Source organism: Ictalurus punctatus, chromosome 6, assembly GCF_001660625.3.
Source record: "Ictalurus punctatus breed USDA103 chromosome 6, Coco_2.0, whole genome shotgun sequence".
Classification (NCBI taxonomy): domain Eukaryota; kingdom Metazoa; phylum Chordata; class Actinopteri; order Siluriformes; family Ictaluridae; genus Ictalurus; species Ictalurus punctatus.
Window position 1 is genome coordinate 6,932,519 of NC_030421.2, and position 21,906 is coordinate 6,954,424.

Sequence of the window (21,906 nt, forward strand, 5' to 3'; positions counted from 1 at the left end):
CGGTCCTGGTCTAATGCCAGGTTTACACTGTAGAACGAGAGGAACCTTGTAATCTGACACCTGCTTGCACTGCACGACTCGATCTGTCGATGCAACGGTGTGAAAACTGAAACACAAAGGCGCTCAGGCACTGTTTGAGACCACAGTTAAATGTCATCGTTGTCACCTCAATCTAAAGCCCGTCTCAGACTGTGTAGTGTTAGCGGTCTTTTAAGATTATTACATGTCATGGTGTATGAGATGATTTAGAAAATTGTAGCTGAATTCTATAACAGATTATGTTATAATGTATATTCTCCATGTCAGATTATATGATGAAGATCCTCTAACGATAGACCTGTGATTAAGCAAAATTACCACATGATACCACAAGATGTGTTATATTCTTCCATGAAAGCACAGTGTAACGCTGGCTTCGGTATGCCATGATATATTTTGTTACTGTTAAGTGCACAGGTGGTTTGTACCAAAATGGTATTGTGAAAAGAAAGGAATGCTTGCATCAACACAGTATAGTCAGTTTTGCTTTCAATATTTCAATATATCATCTTTTTGGCTAATTCCTTTTCACTGGACTTTTATGGGACACAGGATCACAACAGCATGACCTCAAAGATTATGAACACAATAGAAATATATATATATATATATATATATATATATATATATATATATATATATATATATATATATATATATATATATATATATATTTTTTTTTTTTTATGGTAATGCTCCCTATGTGTGTGTAGAAATGCCAAAATAAATTGGTTTATTGATCTTTTTCTGTGGGAAACTATGAGCACACTATAAACTTGTTTATGGTATTGTAGATTTTTATGACCTACAACGTTAAATCAATCTCTGTGAAAATCTTCCAGTCCTTAAAGCACACCCCACCAAATTCCGGCTCAAGCAAGAACAATTTGGTTTGGTTGAAAACTAAAAGCTTAATAAAATGTGGACGGAAACTGCCAGAGCCTTAAAACATCTTATAAAAACATATTCATTTTTGTCTAAGGCAGTGTCTATAGTAAAACAAATCCCACATTCCACGCTATCTTTTCTATAGTAACAACTTACACAGGGACTTGTACAGTGGACGCTCCACATACGAATTAATGGATTCAAAAAGTGCGTAATTGTTATTATGCCGAAGTTTTCTATGAAATGTTTATTGAACATTCATGGAAGGAGTATCCAGTGTGAGTGCGTTTTGTAAAAAAAAAAAAAAAAAAAGGTACTTTGGAGTTTCTCAGAATCCTGAGAAGCTGTGATTTTTGTGTTATTATTAACTTAAGGAAAGAAAACCGTGGTGAGGTAATGACTTCTAAAACGTAAGTGATGACAGGAGCTTGTTTTGGCGGATGTTCCATATCGTTGAATGTAACTATAAACAGACAATAAGTACAACATGATAAAAAAAAAAGTCTGTTTATAGAACATTGTTTTATTGGGTAATAATCAACTTCAGGCTGGTAAGAGTAACTCGGCTTCATGTCGGACTGCCGTTGATTATTTTTGGATGGATTAAACCCATTTAATTTAGGTGAACAGGTAATTAGGTAAATAACTATAAGCACTCGATAATAAATATAATAGCTTGGATAATGGTCGATTGTGATTTCTACCGATTTAACTAAATTACAAAGTCACATACCCCTGGCTGTGCTTCACAGACCCCAATTTGAGAAGCTCTGGTCTAGAGAACCTTTAGCACTGGCCACTATAATCACTTTCGCTTAACATACTACGATTTTATATTAGCCGTAATTGATGTTCGTGAAAAGTGCTTTAGATGTGCACGAGGAATGGACTGGAGGAACACGCAGCAGCCGAAAGTAGAAGAAGCTTAAAGCCTATTATGGCCATAGCAGTGGAACTGACTGAATTTTGGCCAAGCTTCAAACTGGAGCTGTAACTTTTCAATGGCTGTGTTTTAAAGCTCCAGACTGGCACCAGCGCTCGTGAGCTGACAGCTGCTTGCCTCAGGCTCAAACTCCATTTGAAACCATTTAGATGCTGATACTTGTGGAAAAAAAAAGTCCATTTAGAAAAGGGATGTCAGGGAGAATGGAGTGTCTAACAGTTTTTGCAAAGAAATTTTTAAAAAATGCCACATCTATCTGTGAGAATAATAAATGAAAATTTAGTGTCTGGGAGGTGGATTAATTCACATTATCACTGATGCATTGTACATGAGTCAGCCTCTAATTTGGCGTGTAATCTTTAATGCATGAGTAAGCAGATTTGCAAAAAAGGGGTACAGTCTGAATAGCTTGGAGTACATGAATAAAAAATTAACAACCTGCTTTCCTGTCCTTGACGTGTTAAAATAAAAAAGGTCACCTGGCACCTGGTGACGAGGTTTTGTTCTGAACAGGTTTTGAACTTCTGGCTGTCGATATAGATTACTTTGAGAGATGCAGATGAAAGTGCGCTCTGTCCATCCTTACGTGAATGGAATAAATAATCAAACGAAGCTCTTTTATATGCAAACCCACATATCAAAGAAATAAATGAAAGCCGGGAGCACGGTCAGAGACCTTTGGACATCATTCATGGGTCTGAAGCGGCGTCTTTCTCTCATCGAGCTCAGGGAAATGTTCGGCAAAAACTTTAAACAACCATGTTCAGGTAATGACTCAAGGTTGTGCCTGATTTTATGACTGTTTCACACAGAGGATGACAAATTAGCGCTGGTTTTTGTGCTGTTCGTTTTTAATGCTCTTTTGAGCACCCTTCTAGTCTACTTTATTTCCAGAACATTGAGTCGTTAGTCCCTAGCCACCTCAGAATGTCGAGTTAGAAGTAAGGGGACACGGTGGGTTTAATGGCGGAGTGGAAAATTTTCTTCAATCGTGCCTCAAGGGAACCCTTAACTCGTCGAATCATGGTGGTGTGATATGAAGTGTGACTGATTACGATCAGAAAGCCCACCTACTTTTGCAGCATGTAGCCTGTTGACGAAGAACTGTATGATATCAGGCATTGACACGGCTCCGTGAGGGACTGGGACGTTTGACAGACCGTGAAATGGGATGAAAGCGGCCTTGGTGTTATTTTGTTGAAAATAGTGTCCTGTACACCTTAGCCTTTTTCGTGGAGAAAATTCTATGTTGACAATGCTGACAATACATGCTTTACTTTCACTGTCGAAGCTGGCGTCTCTAATAGCTATAAAATAGTCCGCTTGGTTTAGCGGACGAAATAATTATATCGTAAATGAAATTGTCACGCTTGACGCTTGGTTGCGAATCAGATCTTTCCATTCATATCAAGTGGGGTCACATGTATTCGCAGAGCACTAAACACTAACAGTTCTAATAACATTTTCACTTCAACACAGATGGCCATGCTAGCCATGGATAGGTTAGAGAACCATATGCAACAGTACCAGACTGGCTAGATGGCTTAATGACATAGATTAACAAAAGGATGTACAGTGTGATCAGAGTGCGCAATGACGGCATAACTATAAAAGCAGAGCCAGATACACTGATACGCCTGTGTCAAGCTGTTGTTTACTCCATCCACCTTCACTCTTCCTCATTCAGCACCTGGAAAACACGCCTGAGACCGGCTCACTGCTGGTGGAAGACATGAAGAGATGTTAATTAGCATCTGCAACAGTCTAAAAGGAATGAAAATATATGCCAGTAAACCCAGTGCTGGTCATTTAATGTGAACTGTGTTCATTATCGTACGGAAAGACTGGATTGAACTGAATACAGTACAGCACCGCTTTTTTCTTTGCTTATCGTAATTTTTTGCTTATCAGCAGCCAGTGAAATGATGTCGATCATAATGTGAAGAGAATGTTCTGATCTTTCCTGAATTTTCTAGTCAAAAACCAACCCCTGGCCTTGTAATAGATTCCAGTGAAACACACTGTAGCTAGGATTCCAGTTTTGTCTTCAGCAAGTGAAATAGATGTGCACTCGGGTTCGGGTTTGCTAACTGACTTGATTGTTCAAGAGCGACCTGCTTTCTGGCTCTGAACACACCAACGTTTTTCAGTGGTGCGTTTCATATTTTGCACATTTTTAATTTTACACTTGAGTCGTGAGGCTAATGTAGCTAACAAAGTCATCAATTGTGGCTTCAGTGTAAAGGTCGGCCGATTGATGGGTTTTGTCATTCACAACGATAGTTCTTCCCGGCTGCGTCCATTGCGGGAGTGGACGAGAAGTGCCAGCTGTCATTATACAGTAGGAGTGCGACCTCTAGAGGCGAAATAAAAACTATCACTGACAAATTTTGTTGTGTTATTTGCAGTGTTTTGTTTTTTTAAATTTATTTTGGATGTCTCTATTTTTATTTGTTATTTGGAGTGTTACTTTATTGTTCAGTTTGGATGTATATATTTTATTTATTAATAGTTAATATATATTAATATTTAGATATTTATTTCGTTTTAAAAAGTACTGTACATTTTCATGTTACACTCAGAACTGTTTATTTTTGTAATTAAATTCAGCAGTATTTTACTTTCAGTGTTATGTTTTCATTCGGTATCAATTTTAAAAACAGTTGAGCTTAGTTTTCTGTATCTGTAAAATCCACTCAACCACATAACAAATTAAAACAACAAAGTGGGCCAAAGATTTTCAAAGTCAGCACGTCACGGGAATTGTACTTGAGTGATGAACACTGCTCTTCCGTCAGTTGGCGTTTTGATGATGGCGGTTCGAAATCTCCCATAGGTATTCAATCAGGTTGAGATCTGGTCAGTCTGAAGTCCATAATATATGATTTACACGATTTTCATCCTTCATCCCTGTAAATGGGGGCGGAGTCTTTATGAAAGAGACCACACCCATAAGGATAGAAATTTTTCATCATAAGTGATCAGCCAGAAGAACTGCAGTACTGCAGTATTGATTTACAGTGAGACTTCGCTTTAAGGGGAAAAATGGAGCTGAAGCATGAAGGCATAATAAATAAATGCCCCCCCAAAAAAACAACAACAACAAAAAACAACTAGTTTTTTTCCTTTAATTTGTCACCTATCTGTACAGTACATGTTCATTAGAGTTCAGCTCAGGTAATGGCCCTGAAAACTCCATAATTCCTTTAGCATGCATTTCCCAATCAATGCATCAAGGTCTTTTTGATTTGATTTTAATATTATGACATCTCCACTTGCCTTTAGTTGATACAACAAGAAAAATCCCATCTGTCCTCTTTCTGCTTTTCATTCCTCTGCTGGCCTCCATCTTTCTCACTCGCACTGCTGGAGTCCTCTCAGATTTTCTTTTTGTACTAAATGCCAAGGAATTCCAGAGACCTTGGCTGTCCTCTACATTTGGCAAGTTTAGTCAGATTGGGAGTGTAAACAGGTTTTTTATTTATTTTTTTAATTTTTTATTTTTTTTTATTTTATTTTTTTTAGGTACAAACCGTGCTTACATATCAGTACAGTGCATGTGCATTTATTTTGACTGTAATTTCACAAGGCGTGTATTGACATAAACCAAATATCATCACCGTAATCTCGGTAATCATTCGGTCCGTATGTGCGTTCGTTTGTTTATGATTTTGAAATGGGAGACATGAAACAGTTTCAGGTGTTAAAGGTCCAAGCACCAAGGGTGTGAAGGACCCTGTTGTTTTTGGCAGAATGACGACCGTGATGACAATAATAATGATGATGATTAATTATGTAATAATTATTTATATTGATTAATTAATCACTTAAACTATTAATTAATTAATTAATTAATTGGTTGATTGATTGATTTCTTCATTTTTTAGGTGCTTACCAAGCTTGAAAATCATGAAAATTGGCAGACAAATCAATTGTGTGTCACCGTGTTCTGGCAAAAGATTGAACCTGGGTGTGGCCCAGGTACTCTATACCATCCCTGTGACATTTTCCTTTAATTGTAAGCGTCATCATATCTTTGCTGGGGCTTTCCACAACATTATTATTTAATTCATTTTTTAAAAATTGGAAAACTACGTTTATGGCACTTTTTTTTTTCTTCTTTTTTTCGATAATGATCGTTCTCTATCATTATTAAAAGAAAATCTTCCCGGAATATCATGCCAATATCATGTCATTATACGGAAACGCTGCTTGAACGATGCCATTTGGATTCGTAGCAAAACTGTAAGTGCGTTCCAGCTTTATAGTAGATAATGACTGCATGCCCTGAGAACATTTCTGATCTTTCTCTAATTTAACAAACCAAAAAAGTGAAGCAAATCCAGTAACGTATTATATTATTGGACGGCTACTATTGTCAGCTGTAACACTTCAGACCATGCCCACTTCTGGTTTAAATCGGAATAAGAAAACCGACAAATATTTTGAGCACATATAAGATGCTAAGTTTGTTAAGATAACGGCATATTGCTACACTTCTAATGTATATATTCCATCCTCTATACCGCTTATCCTTTTCAGGGTCACGGGGAGCCTGGAGCCTATCCCAGGGAGCATCGGGCACAAGGCGGGGTACACCCTGGACAGGCTGCCAATCCATCGCAGGCCTAATGTATATATTTTATATTTTAATTTTTTTTATGAAAAATGAAGACAACTTAGCACGCCCCATACACATCCTTTTAATCCAAGTTGGGTTGGGTGAATTTTAGTTCATTTGCAGACTTGAGTCCATGTGAATTGTTTTGATGTTGCAGGTAGTATTTGCCCAAGAGATCCCGGGAGATGCATAAAAGGCCTGAGATGAAACAGAAAGACCTGGCTGTCTGGATAAACAAGATTATCTTTTCTTGAACGTCAGAGATAAGTAGTGTATCAGATCTGCGCAACGAGGCTTTGTGAGGTTTTTTTTTTTCCCCCTTCTCTTCGTCATCTCTCTCCTTTACGCCATGAAAAAAAAAAAAAAAACATTGAGGGCACAAACAGTATATAACCTCAGAGTTATTTTTTTCTGAGTGCATTGCTTGCTTTGGGAGAAAAACAAGCTTATGAAACAGACCGAGATACATGCAGAGGTTTCACAGATTTTATGAAGGATTTGCTACTTTCAGGCCATGACACATATGCTTTGTTGTCGCATATATATATATATATATATATATATATATATATATATATATATATATATATATCAGCCATTTTCTGAGCTGAAAGCCTTTGCTACAGTCCTGATCTAATTTCGTACAAATTTTCTGCCTGTAAGTCCAACATTTTAATAGATGCAAAAAAATTTGCAGCTTGCCATGCCATTAAGAAAGCACGAAGATCTCTGAAGACTTCTAGCTGCTGAAAACATGTTTTATAGTCTGGGAGAATATGCCATATTTGCTAACCATAAATTAGCAATTTGTCAGTTCAGGAATATGAAGTCTTAACAAATAATTAAAATGACATCAGAGTAATGCAAAGTATGTGACATTTTCAAAACGTAAGTGCCTGTGAGGAGGTTGCATTGTCGTAGTGCTTGGAGACGTCTCACTATCCTGAGCATCCGGCAGTGACCTCACTGACTCCAGCTATTAATAGGTTCATCTTTCATTTCAACAATGTAATTAGCTTTCGTTTATTGTTTACTCCCTGAAGAGAATGTGTAAGCTAACTCACTTTGAGCACAAAATTACGGGCTGACTTTCCTGATGCCTCAGCTCTCCAGTATGATTATACCATTCCAGTAATTAAATCTGGGCAAATAATTAACTGATTACTGCTGATAGCATTAGATAAATTAACAGGCTGTAATCTGTCTTGTGTGTAATTTTCCTCATCTTTTTTTGTTCCTGATCTTCCAAACTGTCTAGAACTAATTAGTAACTCAACTCATTTGTATTTAATACACTGTAATGGGCTAGGTTTTTTTTTTTTTTTTTTAATGATTATGAGCCCTGAACCACACCCTAAAGCACAGGATCCCAACCCCTGTCCCTGGACTACATGCTGTTCTGTACATTTTATGCTTTTCCAAGGTTGCTCTAACGTGATTAGGTTTAACATTTTACTCGTATCACAATGAAACGTATGCTGATGATAGTAAATGCAACGCCTTGATGAGAGAGGTCAGAGGAGCATGGCCAGACTGATTCAGGCCGACAGGAAGGCTACAGTAACTCAAACAACCTCTATTTACAACGTAAAAAGGCTATATGTCATGGTCGTCTTTCATTACAAGGAAAAAATTTTATGTCTGGCTATGTCTCTTTACTTTTCTTTTGATATATTTAATTGCACAATGATCCAGTGTGTGTATTGGGCTAGCAAGAGAGTTACAAAGTAGGAAATAGGGTTTTATTTTCTCTCTCTGATCGCTGAAGCTACTTGTTTGTCAGGCAGCTACTAATGAAATAGCCTGGACATGAAATCTGCTTCTTCCACCCCGGTGTTTTCCATCCCTGCGGGGGAAAAAACTATTGAAACTCCGATGGAATTTGTAATGGGTATAATGGGAATTGCATTGGTTTTAATGGAAACTACAATGGTCTCTGCGGATCTCTACTGGTAAACGGTTGCTGCATGGTGGCATGTTATGTCTAGTGGATTCCATTAAGGGCCAATAATGGTAATGGTTTTAATAGTTAGCTGATGGTTTGTAATGGTAATTGTTATTTCACCAGGGATGTGTATGGGACATGTTGAATCTTCTTGTGCTGATTTGTCAAGTCAAATGCCTGTTGGTTCCTTCAGATTCGCTGAATAAATAGTCTCTGATGCATTCAGTGAGAACGCTATTGTGAAGATCTGGATTCTCTTCATGAAGAGAATGATCTAATAAACACTGATGGCTGGAGTCAATCGATGGTGATGTTGTGGCTTCTTGATATTTTGTATTAGTTTAGCATTATGTCTTTTCCAGTAATAACATCTTATACTGCACATTAATCTTGGTAACATGTAGTGCTAGGAGATATTGAAAAATGTTCCGATCTTCCACATCGTCCCTCGGGAAGGTTTCCATTAATCTCGCCTAAACGGCACGCCTGGTGTTTATAATGGATAACAGATCTGAGACTGAGTTTTGACCTTTTTCACTTGTTCGGCGTCTAAGAAGGCACATTGTATTCTCAGAGCTTCAGGACTTATTTTTTGTTCCTGATAGGCTTTGAATGTCATCTCATCTTCTTCTCTCTTGGTGCCAGTGCTTTGTGCTTTGCCATTATCGGCCCTTTCATCCGTCACAGCTCTCCCAGCACCGGGGAGAAGAGCATGTGATTGATGCTGATCACTCTGGCCGCAGGGACATGGAGCCAAGTCGTTTAGTTTCTTATTCATGCTCAGTGTTCAGCTGACCAGTTTATTGAGCTGCATCGTGGTGGGGTGCGAATGATGGTGTGGTTTGGAATTCGCACCAGATTTCAACAAGAGTCTGTGATCACGTACACGTTCTGCCTTATCGGATATGGGATTATTAAACCCTTATGTGACATCTGTAGGTTTTCCATCATCCAGGCTATTTCGAAATGTCTACTCAAGGTGGTGGAGCTTATTTTATCATCTTAAAATCATTTCATCAGCTTGTAGCATTTGTAGTTACCTTGACCAGTCCAGTCACCTTGATATACTGCCACTAGATATTCAAAATGTAGGGATGTTACAGTTTAAAGTTTTTACATTGTGGTAAAATATCACAATTTCATGATAGCATGGTATTAATGGAGCAGTTAAAACACATAAGCCTAGGGTTAGGGTTAGGGTTAGTAATAACAACAACAACAAAAAAAGAAAGGTCAAATCCCCAAATTGTTTGAGAAGGATATAATTGAGAATTTAAAAAAGAATTCTTGCATTGGGTCTCATTTATCAATCTTTTAGGAAAATTGTGTCTCCACCACAAGTTCCACTAGTCGGAAACGCCGATTTGCTTCGTACTTGTGTGTGTATACTGATGAAAACCGATCACCTGTACAGTAAACTACCAAGCTTGATTTGTATGTAGTGACAGCCACAAAACTCCATAAAAGTGCACAGACAGATGTGAGCATGAAACTCACCGATTGAAGACTGATGAGGGTAAAGCCTGAAAACCAGAAGTGCAAATTATTCTGACTCACTAACTATTCCAGTGAAAATATTTAGTAATATATTACTATTAATATTAATATATTACTATTAATATTACTAATAAAAACCGAGTCAGCTGAGGCGTTTGTTTCTGGCTTACGGCTCTGTGCGGACAGACCGGCTCGTCCTCCGAAATTACAGCCCCGTTTCTTTTGTCATAATTAAATGATTAGTTTTTTTGTTGTCTTTTTTTTATGGGTTTGTGTTGGCTTACTTTTTTATTTTTTATATTCTGTTATTAATGCCAATAATATATTGAAGTCAATAAGCCTGACTACAAGTCAGTAAGCTGTTAGTATTGTTCATTACTGATCATTTGTTCGTATTTATCAAGTTGTTGTTATAAGCTGAAAGAGTACGTTGTGGTGAGGGACGTTGACACATTGAGTAAATAAAACAAGCAGTGTGCAGCAATGCATTGCCAATTATAGATAGCCGTTTTTTTGTGGCGTTCTGGTCAGCAATGTCGTGTTCTTCCGTGTGTTTGACAGCTGTTGTGAATGATAAAGTTACGAACATACTAGCAGAGGCAGCAGAGCTAGAAACGTATTTGGCACATTAGTGGATTACAGAGCCAAAGTGATTTCAGTGCAGTCGTATCCCCTGAGTCCAGGTGGAGGGGTAATGGAAGTTGTGTATTTTCTTTTTGCTTTAACTTGACAGAAAAAAAAATAAAAAAATGGACAGTGAACAAAACGGGGACCAGTTTCACGGGTGAGCTCCATTCCCAGAACAAGGAAGACAATAAAACCCACACTGTGAATTACCAGCCCCTGTTATTGAGGTCATTTTGAAATGTCTAGTGGTGGTAAAGTGTACATGCCTGGAGTAGTGGTTCTAAAAGAAATTTCTAAAAGGGAGGTTATTAGATGTGTGGTGCATGTTTTGTTTTTGTCTTTTTAGTGGTTAGCATGCTTTCCTCACACCTCCGGGGTCAGGGGTTCGATTCTGCCCTGTGAGTGCCCTGTGAGTTTGCATGTTCTCCTATGCTTCGGGGATTTTCCCTGGTTGCTCCGGTTTCCTCACCCAGTCCAAAGACACGAGTTGTGGGCTGATTGTCATTTCCAAATTGTCTGTAGCGTGTGAGCGGGTGTGCATGTGTGTGTGTGATGGTGCCCTGCAGAAGGTTGGCACCCCGTCCAGGGTGTCCTCCACCTTGTGCCCCGCGACCCCATATAGGATAAGCGGTACAGGAAATGGATGGACGTATAGATGGTTTTCAGCAGAAAGACTTGAACACTGACACAATGACTGCTTCTGAGCAAGATATTATTCGGGACTAAAAAAGTTAACGGGATCCCATCTATAATAGTTATTAAATAGTTTTTTTTTGCAGCAATTAGTGGTGAGTAATAAAAAATCTCAATCAAATCACCTCTTTCTGTGAAAGTACGTGGGCCTTGGCTGCAGCTATTGACAATACGTACCAGACTCTCTAGTGGAAGTTACAACTCTGACTTGCTAAACTAGATGGCAGGACCATGTGTATTGCGTTGTGGTTGGAGCCGTCTGGAGCTTGGGACTAGCCTACACAGTCTATCCTAGGTACTACCAGTAGTCCCTACTGTAGGTTTTAGTGTGATGGAATTCTTGGCCCCTGTCTTACTGAACTTCTTTGAAAGAGACTCCAGAGCACTTATTTAAGTAACTCCCATTAAGGGGGTCTGATAATGCTATAAATGTGATGAAATTCGTAAAAAATGTAGATTTTGTACCGACTTCTGTAATCATGGAGCACAATTATGATAACACTATGTTTTGGTTGTCCACTTGTATAACATGGTTGATATGCAGCCCATCCATCCAACCATCTTCTATACCACTTATCCTTTTTAGGGTCACGGGGAAACCTGGAGCCTCTCCCAGGAAGCATCAGGCACAAGGCGGGGTACACCCTGGACAGGGTGCCAATCCATCGCAGGGCACACTCACATACACATTCATACACTTCAGACACAGTGACCATGCCAATCAGCCTACCATGCATGTCTTTGGACTTGGGGAGGAAACCGGAGTACCGGAAGAAACCCCCGCAGCACGGGGGGAACACACAAACTCCGCACATACAGGGCCACGGTGGGACTCGAACCCCCGACCCTGGAAGTGTGACGCGAACATGCTAACCACTAAGGCATGATAGGCAGCCCAGACTTTCTGAATCGGTTTTAGCTATCGGATCTGCTTTACATGCATCTCGTTTGTTTCTTGCTTCTTGTGAATCAGGACTATATCCTTATAAACATGACCGTGTAAATGCATCACATGTAAACAAGGTCTATGGTCATCAAGGAATAGCGTAATAGCTAGCTATAGTTCATATTGGTGTTATATTGCTAGGATATTTCTAATCTTTGACTTCATTTAATCATTTAATGTAAATGTCGTGAGCTGAAAATGATGTGGCCAAGATAATTTATTCCTAAATAAATACTTGAATTAAGGACATCATTGGCTCCATTCACTGACTGTGACCTCATACTGGGCTTCATTAACATCGCCCTCTATAGGCGATAAAATTTGAAGTTCTTTACATTAATGTTCACATGTGCTAGGAATGCTTCGATTCCACTGCTTAACACTCCGCGCAGACTACACCCCGCCTCATCTCACAGTCCACTTCGTAGCATGTAAAGAGCACAGCACAAGGGTCTATGTACCATTTAAACAGCCCTTTTCTTTAATCCACAGTGATTGCATGCATTTCCACTTTCAGAACTCAGCGACGATTAGGAATTGGATTTCTACTTTCACAGCCACCCAGTATCCCTGAGACGTTATCTTTATTTGTTGGAGTCGTGTGAGTATTTGAACTTCTCATTTTCGTTTAGTGCTTTAAAATTGAGGTGCTGCTCTCAGTGATTTCTGACAAACTGGTGGATGTATTGATTTTAACTTTCTGTTCTTGCCCTGTCCTGTTCATTCTGCCCAGACTTTGTGTCAGAATTATCGCTGGGATTTGTGTCAATTTTGGGATTTACTAGAAATCCTAGAGTCCTAAATATTAAAGACTACTATAATCAAAATCTTTAACTATGTGAATGTAATTTTTTTTTTTTTTTTAAACTACTATGAAGAAAGGTCTTATCAGATGGATTTTTGGGTGAAGAAATTATACATTTCCATCGTTGGAAATCGAAAGCAGTGACTCAAGTGAGAATAAGTGACTTTTTTTTTTTTTTTTTGCAAAGGGTGCAAATAATTCTGGTTTGACTGTCAATGATGTGCATACAAAACATGAAATGTGCTGGAACTACTGAGTGCCGATATAGTGTAATTAATTTCATAATGTCACTTGAATGTGATTAAATTGCTCTAATCAGAGCTTTATTATAAATGACTGTATTAATATTGGCTCTCTAATGAAATCTTTCTTGCATGACAGTATGTTCATTCACAATTATTACTACATAAATCACTAGTCCTTTACAAACACATACAAAAAAAAAAGTACAAATACACATTACACACACAAAAAAAAACTGCAAAAATGCATTCCAATTAGTGTAGTTATTATTTTTTTTTGTGCCTTATTCAGTTCAAGGACGGCTTGATGCACAAAAGACTTCTTTAGTCTCACTCGATTAAATCGCTGTACCTTGTACCGAAGATTTTCAAGATGCTGACCTACAATCTTTGAACAAATTTTTATTTGGTTCAACAGCTTTGTTTTTAAACTAACAGACAAGCTCATGTGCCATACGGAATTACATTACTGTAAAACACTCATGACGTATAAAGAATACTAACAGAATCTGGTTTCTTGCTCCGAAGGACCTAAGATGTCGAAGGAAACAAATTCTCCGCCTTGTCTTTTTACGGATACTGCCCGTATGATCTTTCCACGATAGCATATTATCTGTCATTACTCCCAGGTACGCTTATATGTCGCTACCTGTGTGATATTTTCATTATGTATAATGCATCGGATGTTGACCCAAATACAATCTCTTCAGTTTTTTTTTTTTATATATAAATAAAAAAGGCATTCTTGTCACACCATTGTTCAAATTTAGTCACCCCCTGTTGGTGCAATCCAGGGCCCTCTGAGTCACTTAACACGGATATTAACACGGTATCCAGGGTTGCCGATTTTGGCTTCCTAGCTGGAGTGAGATTTATGAATCAAATGACATTTTTCGCTATGTGGAAATGACAATCATTGGGGTAAATGTGCGTAATGTCATACATCACGTTTTTTTTCCTGTTTAATTGTTTCTATTTCTTCCTCACCATGTTCTTGTCTTTGCAGGCTTTTAGTATGAATATGCGTGCCTTAAGTTTACCTATAAACAAGTACTTAAAGATATATGCATTCAAAATTTACAGCCTCTCTCTACTACCAATACGGATCAACAATGTTGATGACATCATTCTACACTTCAATTTCTCATCAGAGTTTCTGTCCAATTAAGTGCTCTCTAGAATCTGAAGTGTCCCGCCCCCAGCATTATAAAAATCCAGGGTATTAACTGTCAAGTACGGCTTAGCGTGTCTATCACAAACAAGCGTTACTGTACTGGCCACTTATGGCCACAATAGATGTTTTATCTGGAACAATGGTAATATCACTTGTAACAAGAAGTCACTGTACATAGAGAATTGGTTCCAGCATAAAATATTTATTGTAAACGAGCCTATTGACAAGAATGGGCAATTATACACTTTTAAATAAAAATAATAATTAAAAAAATATATTTAAGGCTATCCCCAGTGGCATAACAACATTAACTAAACCTTCAGTTGTAGATATTAATTAATTAATGATTCAACCTTACAACGTCCCCAACTTTTAGTCGATGGCCTTTCGATTTTTGATAAACGTTTTAATAATAATTTTATAAGAAACTCCATTATTGTTGGATCCGATCCTCCATGCAAATCAAGATGGCTTCAACCTCAACCTTTCAAATATAAATCTGTTACTAGGGTTGACTTTAAAATGGACATGGCAACAAAATTGGACAAAACCTTGAATTTAAAACCATAGGATGATACTTCGCTTACAAAACCCAAATTATTCACAATATAAGAGGAACTAAAAAAAAAAAAAAACCCTTATATTATATATTACCTTCTGTAATATATATATATATATATATATATATATATATATATATATATATATATATATATATATATATATATATATATATATATCGCTTCCCAAGTAATATGTTTTAGCTGGTTAATAGATTTACTGTTAACTGTATAATTAACCAAAATTAATTAATTAACATGTTTAAATGTAGTAAGCTCACTGTTTACAACTGTGACCACACGTTAACTTAAAAACTTAGCTAATGAGTTTACCATCAGCGAGTGTAATTTAATTAAAATACTTCTGAGGGATAAATGGGACTTTACAATAACCTCGTATATATATTTCAATCTAAATCATACATCGAAATCATTCTTTGATTGTGCTCACCAGATATTTAAGCAGTATTCTTTCTAAACATTTCAGAATTACTGAAGTGAGGGCTGCAGGTCTCTAATCCTTGCATTCTTTTGGATTTTCTGTAACGGTTTTATGTATGACATTTTCCATAACATAAGAACAGTATTCAAAATTCTTTAGGAGACCCGGATTACATCACATCCGGTCCTACGGCTGTGCACTTATTTGTAGATTGAAATGTCTTCCTAACATCTTCAACATCACAACAATCCTCTCTGAAGGAGAAAGTACATCTGTATTTAATGTACTGGTTCATTACGTTTGACATGGTTACCTGTAGGTTCAAATCTAGTAAAAAACAACAAACAAGGTGTTCAATTCATTGGCAAAGCTAAATTAATTATTTTTAACCCTGAAGGCTTCTTCTAACCGCTGTCTATGAGATTCTTTTGCTTCCTTCAATTTGATTTTGAACTCTTTTTCTGTCTGTCTGAGTACTCTAAAGTCCTTGTTTTTAAATGCTTACTTTCCTTTGATTCATAACTTCCTTTATATCGTTGGTCACATATGATTTATTATTTGGATAAACTTTAATCTCCTATAACCAGCCACACACAAAAATAAATATAATCACTTATTACTGTAGTCCTTTCATCTAGTGAAAAATTTCCCAATCTCTCCAATCAAAACAGGCTCTCAGTGCTTCTCTACTGTCATTCGACCACAATCTCATTACTTCCTTTTCCAGTTTGCCTCTTTTAAGTTTGGTCTTATACACTGGTGTCATATACACAACATTATGATCAGAATTCAGTATCGCTGGTCTACACCTAGACACCTAAGCATCGTTGACATTCACAAAACATTTGTCCGGAATATTGTCTTTCCTTGTTTCTGTCTTTACATATTGTTCAAATCCTGGTAACAGAGACTCCAGATTGCATTGATTTAAGTCCCCGAGCACGATCACGGGTGCATCTGTATAGCTGAGCCTGCGATGGGTTGCCGCTGGGAGGAAAATAAACCCAAACAGCAAAATACATCCAAATTCTCTTGGCAGATAAAAAGTCATACCTAGAAATTCCTACCTACATTTGGATCACAGATCTTGCATTTTACTGAATACACACGGCACCACTTATCGTTTATGGACACACCCGTCCGGCCGCCCTTACTCTTACCCAAATCTTTATCCCTGTCTGCTCATACTAAGGTGATACCAGATACCTCAAAGAGAAAGTCAGGCATTTTAGATTGTACCCACCTCTCCGTAAAGCATAACAAAGATACCTCACGGAATTCGTTACAGTACCTTGTGTATGATCTTATTATATCCACTGTACTGTTCAATGAGCTCAGGTTACTAAAGATAATAGACGGCTGGGCGGCCGATTAAATCTCCGGCGCAGGCGGTTCCGAATGCTACCTCTCCTTTCTCGTTTTTTCGATCTAATCATCTCTTGTGGTATGTTTTCCACCATCAAGCCATTAAAGTTGCTCGATATCCTCTCCTGAGACATCTTTGAATTTATCTCCAGCAAAGTCTTTCGGCTGTACAGGTGTGCGAGCCACATCCGAACCCCAACTTCCACGTGTCGATATTAGATTGCATTTGCAAACATGATCCAAACAGGCCAATAATCCACGCTATCGAAACCGGGAGTAGATCTTTCCAGCCAGTCATCCCTTCCACTTTTACACGAGCCGTAAACAAACAAACAAACATTGAACAATAAAAATTGAACAACAAAAACGAAAATAACGAACGTAGCGTACTGAGACGCAGTGCGCAGCTGAGCATCAGACGAATGGATAGAGCTGTCACAGTGATTGAATTCTGGACATCTAAAAGCTTCTCACATTGAAAGACTCCGGATTATAGGAATATAGGAACATGATATCAAGTGTATGACCCGTTCCAGGAAATGAGAGTCTTTATATGTACTTTTAGCCCACACATGCCTGAGTTCATCACTATTTGCACATGGATTTTTTTTTTTTAAACCAGAGCTGCTATTTGCAAAGCATCCTGGGGTTAAAGTACTTATCTCAGCTATTTATACCCTCCTTAGTAAATAAAACTGCCAGTTTATGCTTTAAGAGGACCATCTGTGGGCTCTAATTAGGATTATTTTTTGGAGACAGCCACCTGGATTTTGCATCTGCTTTTCCTATAGATTATTACTGGACTTGAGCTCAGCATTGATTGTGCAAGAAAATGAAAGAAAACAGCTAAAAAGGACAGCATCAGCATTTGTCTAAGACTAATTTAGACCAATGTTTAGGCATTTGAGTAATTTATGAACCAATAAATTGTTTAGTGATTTTTTTTTCACCCCTAAATCACTATGCTCAGGTCCTGTAATGTGTATATACATCTTGTATAATATGGATATACACTATGTCATATTCATAAATAAACTAATATTTCCTAGAGGATGGGTTAAAATTACTTCGAGCTTTAAAATATTTAATATCCCAGATAGGTAATGATGTCTCTTTGTTAAAATCACAGGTACCTTGTTTTGAAGACCATCATTTTCTTTCATTAATAATAACTTATTAAACTTGGTAGTTTCGTAGAAGAAAATAAGTGCAACTAGAGAAAATAAAGCCACCTTACTGGCCAGTGTTGCCGATTTAGTGATGTTTCACTACATTTGACTGTAACATGGGACATTTTTAGACTTCTTTAATGACTGTATATATATATAAAAAAAAGATCCCAGCAACAAGTCTGATTTGAGCAGACGATGGCGACTGTCCTGCACTTGATACAGCTCTCCAACTCACATCACAGGTTTGTCCCATTGTTTCCAATGACCAATCCCTGATCACCATGGTTCCCAATGACCAATCCCTGATCACCATGTTTCCTAATGACCAATCCCTGATCACCATATTTCCTAATGACCAATCCCTGATCACCATGGTTCCCAATGACCAATCCCTGATCACCATGGTTCCCAATGACCAATCCCTGATCACCATGGTTACCAACAGCAAATCCCTGATCACCATGGTTCCTAATGACCGATCAGCAAACACCATTATTCCCAATAACTAATCACCGATAACGAGTCTTCATTTGCATTTTATCAGACACTTTTTCAGTATATAGCCACATAAAAATTTGACTTTTAAAAATGCATCAAACTGCTGCTGTGACTATTCTCAAATCTTTTAAACACAGGCTCACACTTTCCCTTCCAGTTTCATACTAGTAATATAGCACCTGAAGCCTGCTAGTGATTCTTTTCCCAGTGCCACATCGAAAGCGTTTCCTCAACCCTGGAGAAGTAATGAATCTTCTTAAACTTCTTCACACTTGATTAGCTGGTGTATTACTTACAAAATTGAGAGGGTCTGTGTCTTCCCTCACTCTACCATTCTCACAGACTCACAGATATACAGCACACTTGTCACCGCACCTGTAAATATAGCACACCTGTCATCCACCCCCCCCCCCCCAAGATTTGGAAAGATAAATATATATGAATAAATCACACAGATGCTATTTGGTCCTGGAAAAAAAACAATATCAAATATGTACTGTTAGAGGCAATCATTAGCTAAGCTAGCTACAGTATTAGTGCAGTGCTGTCTTTAGCCCGCTAGTCTAGATAATATTGTTGAACTATTGTACTGTGTAAATCAATATTTTATGCTAAGACGTAAGCTGAAATAAAAAAGTAAAAATGAAGGCTAGTAGTGCTAGTTTGTGATTAGCTGATTAGTTTGCACGCACCGCTGTTTTTTTTTGTGCTTAAAGGCTGTAATGATATATAAATTACCTTTCTGCTTGACATATTATGACAGAAATACGTGCGATTAAGCTCACAAATTTATGTAGCATAAAACTTAAATATCTTTACGTTTTTAATTTTTGGTGATGAGTATGTAGTCTTATCTTAAGTGTAGTGAGACAGGGTCCTTACAAGTGCACCAGCTCGTGTTCACCATATGCTGATTCACTACCTACTGAACTAGCGAGCTGGATGAAAGGTACCCCTAGTTTTTCAGCAAAATTGCCGAGCTTTTGTTGTCATGTTTGTGTGTTATCATGTGTGCTACAGCCGCTCTCACAGTCCGCATGTTTTTTCTGGGCTCCGCGGTTACATTTATGGTTTCACTTGCTTTCACAATTTTGGTTGTGTGTTTTCCATGTTTCAATAAAAATGCTAAAAATATCAAAACTACTGGTGTCTTAATAAATCACTTATTTATTATAGTGTTTGAAGAAATTGTCTTATTGTAAGCTCTTTTTTTTCTTAATTATGAATTTTAAATTAGAAGATAAATTCCTAAAGTTAGCTCAATCAACAGACTAAAAAGAGTTTCCATTGCTTGTAATAAGCACCGCTTGCTAATTAATTTTGGCATTTGTCTAGTTTTAAGGCCCATTACGCTCTTTCAGTGGTTAGACTTTTATGCTAGTTTTAAGAATCCTAGCCAAGCAAAATTGGCTTACCCCATTGGCAGATTTCTTTGCTTTATACAAGCAAATTTGATTATATTTAAGAATATTTGGCTTCTTTCTAGAAGTCTGTTTTTGCAGTGCATGTCGTTAGGCATGTTATGTGAAACTGTTTTAAGATTATTTTCAGATTAATTCTTTTAAATGAAACAGTAAAACCACAAATCACATGAAATCAGTCGAAATGTCTGATTATGTGGATTAAAAAACAAAACAAAACAAAACAAAAAAACAATAATGCACACCTGGCCACATCTTTATTTCATTTGACACCACTCTCTGTCATTTATAGTAACCCAAATTTTATTAATTCCAGCCAGGAATTACTGTGCAGCCTAACTCGGCCCCTGAAATTACTGTGCAGCCTAACTTGGCCCCTGAAATTACTGTGCAGCCTAACTCGACCCCTGAAATCAATGTTTGGCTAATCGGAGTGAACACTAATGGAGCCTCCGACTCGTAGGCTTCAGTCCACACTAAAGGAATGAAGAAAGTCTCCAATTTCTTAGCTCAAGAGGAACAGGGGTTAATGGAATTGGTCCTTAAGGTAAAAGCCTGTCTGTATGTTTCAAGGTATGGAAGTCTGATTTGTTTGGTGAACTTTCACCTTTAATCCATCTCTGTCCACTTCGGTTTATTTAGACTACAATCTTAGATGTGGTTGGCTGTAGTTTAGCAATTTAATCGATTGATAAACATAAAATATACTGTGATTAATCCCGAGCATTTTAATTTTCCAACAGCAACATTTTGAAAGTTTTGCATTTGCTAGAGCAGCGGTTCTCAAACAGTAAAGCCACCACAGACCCACTTAGTAGAGAATTATTTCATGAACATTTTAATACATATGATATTTACTGTCTATTTATAAGAGCCATAGAGCTTTCTATTCCCGAGCCTTCCACCAGCAGAACTCTTTACTTCCAAGTTGGAAATTATTTATTGTCCTATTTTTTTTTTTTTTTTCTTTGTTATTTAGCATGGGTGTTAAACCCATTCAATTCAAGTGACCAGTCAAACAGGCAAATATCTATCAGAACTCATTAATAAATATAGTAATTTCATAATGGTGGATTGTGATTTCTACCGACGTTACTAAACCATGAACCACTGTGATAAAGAGTCTGGGATGTTTTGTTAAAAAACATGGCCAAGAACCAGCTATTCTTACAGAAAGAGGCAATTTGACTGCATTGACAGATGAGCAATCGCAGAGCTTTTCCTACAGCCTTATGTTGTTACCACTCTCGATATCTTGCTTCGAAAAGCTCAGTGTGTGTCAATGTTTCAAGAGTTTGTTTTGACATGGAAAACCATTTACACAGAAACTTGAAGTCAGCCTTCTGAAGATACTGAAGCATGTGGCCAGAAAAGTGTACATAAGAAGACATGCATTCTAAATATAAATCAAAACCAATCACCGTGAACACGTCTACCTCATAAACCATTTGATGAAATAACCGAGCAAATTTGATATTACTTGTTTTAGTAACTCAAAAAAAAGAGAGCCCTGTGATGACAAGGACATTGTTTCTCAGACATGCAACAGCATTAAGTGTAAATATAAATGGATTATACGTATTACATCTTATTCTTTAATAAATAATAAAAAAATTTAACATTGCTATAGTATAAGAGGGGGGAATAAACACTTCAGGATGTGCTGCAATTGGAAAAGAATCAATTCCAAGGTGGGAACAGTAACTCTGCTTCATCATACCACCCTGTAATTGATTATTCTCCTATAACTGCACGTCCCCAAGTCTTTCATTCCTTAAACAGTATACTTCCCCCTCTATTTACCTTTGTATTGCACTACATGCACATGTTGCATGATGAATGAACACAGGATACACATAGCAGCCATGTTGCATACTTCTGTACCATAATTCACCTCTATATGCATTGATTCTTTGCAATATATAGACTCTGCTAAGGCAGCACTGTGGTGTTGCCGAGGTGGTGTCTCAGTGTGAAAATGTTGCTACTACCTGAATTTGTTCCAAGCCTAATAAGCTTTTTGGTTGT

At 37.5% G+C, this 21,906-nt stretch overlaps 1 protein-coding gene across 11 annotated transcripts in view; it reads left to right on the forward strand.

Moving 5' to 3' along the window:
- gulp1a (GULP PTB domain containing engulfment adaptor 1a) overlaps nt 1–21,906 on the forward strand; it is a 128,463-nt gene that overhangs the window by 33,698 nt on the left and 72,859 nt on the right. For 2 of the 11 annotated variants that reach the window (XM_053680769.1, XM_053680779.1), the window contains exons 2-4: nt 6,413–6,503; nt 6,649–6,758; nt 12,717–12,800. The exons of 3 other annotated variants lie outside the window; for them this stretch is intronic. The gene's annotated coding sequence lies outside the window, so the exon portion shown is untranslated. Of the gene's footprint in view, nt 1–6,412; nt 6,504–6,648; nt 6,790–12,716; nt 12,801–21,906 lie in introns of those variants that run through there. 6 more of the 11 variants (XM_053680772.1, XM_053680780.1, XM_053680770.1 and 3 more) reach the window with 5 other exon arrangements.